The 6,490-nt window shown below is 48.3% G+C and overlaps 1 long non-coding RNA gene across 1 annotated transcript; it reads right to left on the minus strand.

Annotated features, from left to right (window-relative positions):
• Nucleotides 1-392: 392 nt before the first annotated feature.
• LOC147965545 (uncharacterized) lies at nt 393-999 on the minus strand. The gene is made up of 2 exons (XR_015607503.1): nt 807-999; nt 393-665 (listed from the first exon to the last, which is right to left on the minus strand). It is a non-coding gene; the product is annotated as an uncharacterized LOC147965545 (long non-coding RNA).
• Nucleotides 1,000-6,490: the final 5,491 nt, after the last annotated feature.

A 6,490-nucleotide genomic window follows, 5' to 3' on the forward strand; every position in this document is an offset into this window, starting at 1 on the left:
TCAAGCAACACATATATTTTTCTTGGAAGGCACCATTGCAGGTAAGCCATACTGGAGAGTATTAAAATAGTTTGAGCAGAGTAATTCATTTAACAAAGTTGCACAACCAGATGATTCTTACACTACTACTAATGTAGTGTGTGCCATAGATGTTTATGATATGTTAGAGGTCAAACACACCTATGAGGTTGGAGAAAAGATTGTCTATTGGCGTGTGCAAGTATATGAGTTGATAAAAAATAAGCCAGCGTTCAAGGACATTGATAGTTAAGATTCATACTGACGCATATGGTGAAGATGTTGACACTGGTGCTGCGGATCATGATTAGATTGCTTTTGTTGTATTTTCATGTGAGCATTCCTAGTTGTACTTTAAGACAAAGTAAGGAATATTTGGTATAGACTCAACTTCTATCATTGCTCATTATTAATTCATCATACTACCCAACCTTATTATTTGTTACATCACACATCCTACGCGAATTGCAACGTTTTCTTTGTTCAACACTCTTTTTCGCAGATACAAAGAATTGTAAATGGTGGGTATATGTAACATAACCCCTTGGTAAAACCCTCCTTGTGGCAGGCTTTAGCACATGGATCCACCCTGCATGCTATTGTCAGATAGGTACTGCTAGCTACCTTGCAGGTCTTGGCTTCTGAGCCTACAAAACAACCACATAATATGGTGTACAAAAGATTAAGATCCTATGAAGTTCCATCCAAAAAGAGGATAAAATTAGTTTGCATGAAGTAGGAATTCCACATATTAGTGGGAAATTCTTTTAGACACATTTAGGAAGTACCTTGTTCTTCATGTGAAGTTTCCAGATAATACTTACAAGGAACTAAAAGAAGTGGCATGAGTAGTAGAACGCATAACAGTCTTGGCACCTTGATGTCGCCCATTTCTTCAGGAATGAAAAATCACAAAAGCAAGTACACGAGAATGGAATAGATGCACATCAAAATAGGCTACGCGATATCTTATAGCATGGAAAGATGAGACCTAAAAATAGTCAAATACAAGATTGTGTGATGCCATCTAGAAGATATGCATGTTGGAATTTTGATATTCTATCTGAAAGATGTGACTATATCAGCAAGAAATCTGCTCCAAAGGAGGATATAAACCAACATATTTATGGAGTATAATAATAAAGAAATTTAGCATGTCCATGCACACTACAATTGTGATGTTCTATGTAGAAGATGCGGCTTTATATGCATTAAATCCATTTTAATAGAGTATATGAACCAAAAACTTTATTGAGTATAATAATGCACACATTTACATTCTACCTATTAAAGTTGTTGCATAAATGCAGATTGATTTTCTAAGATGATCGGATCGTCACCACCTAATATCGGACAAGCTATTTTGTTTTGGATCCATCACACAAGGGAGAATATTACCTATTAATAGGCCATCATGTCTTACAACTTGATAGTTAACATATAAAAATACATTTGTAAAGAACAATTTTTGTGTGGTCTTCGCTTGCAGAGCTTCTGGTTGTGATGTTGCGGTGGGATCGGCGATAACATCCTTCCTGCCGGCCTGGCGGTCTTGGTCTTGTTGCATGGGAATGGAAACCTTTGCTAGATTCCTCGGGAACCCATGCCTGTGCTTGCCTTCTGAGCACCAAAGAGGAAACTGCCCCTTCTGTGCCCGCTGGCGTCCGACTAGCCATGGTCATCATGGCTTGCGTCATGGTAGCCTCATGAGGTCGGGAACCTGCATTGGAATCTCCGCTCCTCGAGGGGTCGCCTAAGGAGGCCGCTCCCTCTGGAGGTCTTGGTGTCACTCGCCTCGTGAAGCTTGGCCCCTAGCAAGGGTCTTGTCTTGGTGGTCTTATAGATGGGCCGTACCAGGCCATCGATGGACCCACGCCATGGGTCGTAGGAAGGCAAGTCTGGGTACCTTGGTTCCCAGAATGGCGACAGTAGCCCCCGGGCCCAAGGCGCACTTAGACTTGGCTTCGAGACAAAGCCAAAGGCCAAGGGCGAAGTGCCACGGGCCCCAGTCACCTGCGGGCTAGGCTGATGCGTTGCACTTGATGGGACGTGGGCGTCTTCACTTCCCCACGCGCCTCGGCAACTGCTTGACTTGACAACTGCCCGGTGCCTGCACCTTAGCACTAGGAAAAGGCCTACTAATGGCGCACCAGTTTTGCCTACTAATGGCGCACTACTGGTGCGCCATTAGTATCACGCCACTAGTATTTTTTACTAATGGCGCACCACTGGTGCGCCATTAGTATCTGGTATACTAATGGCGCAGCACGCAGTGCGCCATTAGTATAGAACACCATGCGCCATTAGTATGCCTCCCAGGGGGCCATATTCAACCATGTGCTTTGGCATACTAATGGCGCACTGTGGGGTGATGCGCCATTAGTATCCTTTGGCATACTAATGGCGCACTCTGTAGTGATGCGCCATTAGTATCCTTTGGCATACTAATGGCGCACCTTGAGGTGATGCGCCATTAGTATGAATATTATGTTTTATTTTTTTTACTTTTCTGATTTTTGCACAGTTACAAAATATATTATTGGACAGAATATAGACAGCAGCACACAGCAACAGCAGATTCATCAAATGCAATAGAAGATTAGTCTCCGAATACAATTCATCATATTAGTCTCCGAATTCAAAAGACCAAACAAAGATAAAACATTACAAGTCTCGAGACCGTGAGTATCGAGTTTGTCTTAACATTATAAGTCGATATCGATCATCTAAACTACCATCACATAGAAGAGAGCTGCGGTCATCACGATGAGCATCATCACGATGAAACTGGTCTTCATCCGGTTCCTCCAACGCTCCCTCCTCTCTCCCGCTAGATAGCGGGCGTATCTAGATTCCGCCTCCGCCCTAGTGGTGTACCCTTTGTAGCTGTTACCGCTGAAACGGTGAACCTGTCTCCGACACTCCTCCCAGTCGTTGTAGACTCCGGGAACCTTACCCTTGTACACGACATACGACGGCATCTCTATGCACAAGCCAAACAACAGACAATACATAAGCAATATATAAGTATGCAACAAAAGGATCGGAAGAGAAAAGCAAGACATTAATAGCACGATTCATGGTCCTACTAATAAATAGCATCGATTACATCTAAGTTGAACGACTGTCCAAACCAAAGAGACATACAATTCATTAAAGTTTAATTACAACATGAGCCAATCAATGTTTCAAAACTACACATAGCATCACTACTTTCGACTCGACTCATGGGACAAGAGCGTGGATGAAGCCGCCGTCTGTCGTGATGGTCATGAAATCGCGGGCGTTGTCAGCCTGCATTTGTAGCGTTGTGTCTATCTCACTGTTGGAGGGTTGATATCTGAGGTAGAACTGCCTCGAGGTATGAAGGACATCTTGATGGATGATGTCGGCAAACTCCGACTGGATGTGAAAGAATTCTTGTCTGATGTCCGCGTCCTGGATTGCCGACAAGCTCGCGGCCCAATCTTTGAGATTATCTGGTAGCAGAAGGTGATGATGGTCCCTTACGATCACTTGCATGTGATGGAGGGTGTAGTAGGCATCCTTCTGACCGCCAGGCGGCTGCTTGATTCAACAGAACGTCATATTGTGGGCGAACACGTGCTTGCCGTACTTATGAACTGCCCTGGTGAAGGTGCTTCCAGATTTGGCGTAGTCGGGGAGAACATCATCGAGAACTTTCTTGATATTTGTGTAGTCTATCTTGGAGTCACGGTTCGGGTCGAAATACGTGGCCGTGGAATATTTCGGGCTTAAGAGGATGAGTGTGCAATGTGTGTCACTTCATAGAACACGGAATGTTAGAAAAAAAAAAGATCGAAATCTAAGAAATCATATGTTACGGGGCAGTTAAGGGATGACTTACTCGGGAAAGTAAGCCACAAGGAAGTTATCCTTAACTGGGTTTGCCTTCGAGGTGTGAACTTACGACTTGGCGGTCCCCAGCGCTGCTCAAGAGCTTGGCACGCATGTAGAAGGGGTCGACTATCACGATGTCCGGGGTCTTGTCTCTAATGATCCACATCTCCATACTCAGCGAAAACAGCCAAACGAAGGTGTAGTGCAGCAGATGAAGGTTAAACATAGTAAAGATGTCATCAAACCGCAGGATGATCGTACCCCCGATGTCGCCATCCCCAAAGCCCTTGCCCTCTGGCACCTTGGCCACGAAAACCGGGTATGCCACATCATTCTCTCTGAGACGCCGCTTCTCCAAAGAAAGAACACTGTCGTGCAGACTCCGCATAGCACCGGTTGCAGCATTGAGCACATTTGTCGGTAGCATCGCCCTACCAGCCACATGCACCCTCCTCGAGATATCCTTAGGTGAAGGTGGCCCGTCCTGAGCACGGATCATACTCGGTGCCGGCTGGCTCGCACCGGCGCCCTTTTTAGTCTTCTGTTTCTAGCTCTTCTTCTTGATCTGCTGTAATGGGACCGAGTTCTGCTCACAGACCGCCTTCTTGAGCGTGTTGGGGCTGATAATATTTCGCACCTCAGCTATTTGAGGCTCGGTGAAGGCGGCAGCTAGAGGCGTCTCCTGAGAACTGAACGCTAGACGACGCTTGTTGCAACTGGGTTTCTCCGCCGTACCAGCTAGATCGCGGTCGTCTTGGTTGGGTTCTTGAGAAGGAGGCCCGCAGAACTCGTCACCGTACCCATGTTCGGCAAAGTACTTATCGATGTTGGTAAATGAACCGTCGTCGTAGTCATCGTCGTCCGGATCCTGTGCCATATGCATGTCCGGATCCTGTGCCATAGGGATGTCCGGCATGTCAGGTAGCGTTGCGGCGTTCTTGCCATGGCTTGGCGCCGGCATGACTGGCGGTCTTGTCTGTGGGGTGGTGTCCCCCGCCCCCAAACGAATCTGGCTCTTCGGCCAAAGCAGGCGCCAGCTTATGCAGGCGCTGAGGGTCATCTCATCTTCTTCGTCGGCCCCAGCAGGTCAAATCGTAGGTAACAGCTCGTCGCAGCCTAGCAGCACCCGAACCACTTCAACCCTATACACTATAGGTGGCATCGGATTACCGTGGAACACGGGGTTTCCCGGTTGAACGATTCTTCCCTTGGCGACATCGACCAACTCGCCGCCCACAAAGTGCAGGAGAGTGCAAGGAACGTCGGCGGCGCCCTGCGAAAACATGTAGGGCGTCAGGGATGCCCAGTCAAAGGCAAGGAGATGAAGTCATCGGCCGAGAGGCTTAGTTACCGTGATGCCGTCGAGCTCGGCTAATGTCGAGGCACCGCCAACGGCGGGCGTGCAACTGACGGAGGGGCCGCTTGCTGGCGAGGTGCCGGCCGGCGTACACCCGGGTGCATTAAGCTCCAATGCCCATTCCGGCGCCGGAGACACGAATACCGCCTCCGCCGGAGACACCAATGGCGCCACCGGAGACACCAATGGCGCCGCCTGCGCGCTGTGTGAGTTGCTGGCCGTGAAGCTGGGAACCGGGGGAGGCCCCTGTTGGCCACCCGCAATCCACGTCGTCAGCCCATGAATCAACGTAGGCACCATGGCGTTGAGCTTCGTTCCCAGTTGTTGTTCCACTTGCTCTTGGACAAGCTCCGGAATCCGCGCCACTTGTGCCTTGAGTGCTTCAACCTCGCGCGACTGGCTTTCTGAGCTGGTCTTTTTCTCCTTTCTCCCACCAACGGTATAGTATGACGACCATTTTGTGGACAAGCCTTTGCCGGCCACACGACCAGCTGACGTCGGCTTACTGAGCTTATCCTTGTTTTTCATTACGTTCAACGCCCTATTCAAAGGGGTCTCGAAAGGGGAGCTCTGAGACGACCCCGCGCTACTGCTTTCTTTGTCCTGCGGAAGGAACGTGAACCATTTAGAAATATTGGGGATTAATTAGAATGCAACCATATGGAGCTAATTACGCGGGGGTGTATTCCTTACCAGAACAAGCTCAAGCTCCTTGGTCTTCGGATCCGTGGTAAGCTCCTTTGTTACCGGGTCGTCCTTGTACCGGGCCCTGAGAAAGTTCCTGGTCTGCTTGTCACTGTATTTCTCGAAGCGGGGCAGTAGGCCTTGCTCGGCACGCTCCATGTCCTCCTTGTCCCATATAGGCTCCGCCACTCTGTAACCGCCGGGACCGAATTGGTGGACCCCTAAGTTCAACTGCCGCATTTCTTTTCCCCCACTGACTTGATTCGGAGGTTGCAGGGCTCTCGCACTTGATCTTGAACTCCTTGTAGTCATCTTCGCTCATCAAAGGATATTTTGCCTTGATCTTGTCATAACTATCACCTTTATCAATCATTGCCTTCACCGTGCTTCTCCAAGTAGACAGGGCCGTGCTCATCTTCATGAGGGCGGCACTGTTCACTTTATTCCCTAAGAGGCGTGTGTTTGCAAACTCAGCGGGGAACATGTATCGTTTGTGCAGGTTCGTGAAGAGGATGCTGTGCAAATTCCTTCGGTCCTTGTGCCTTAGGTTCTCGGTGTTCATCGAGACGG

The sequence above is a fragment of the Triticum urartu genome, chromosome 6A, assembly GCF_056163025.1.
Source record: "Triticum urartu cultivar PI428250 chromosome 6A, HENAU_Tu73, whole genome shotgun sequence".
NCBI lineage: Eukaryota > Viridiplantae > Streptophyta > Magnoliopsida > Poales > Poaceae > Triticum > Triticum urartu.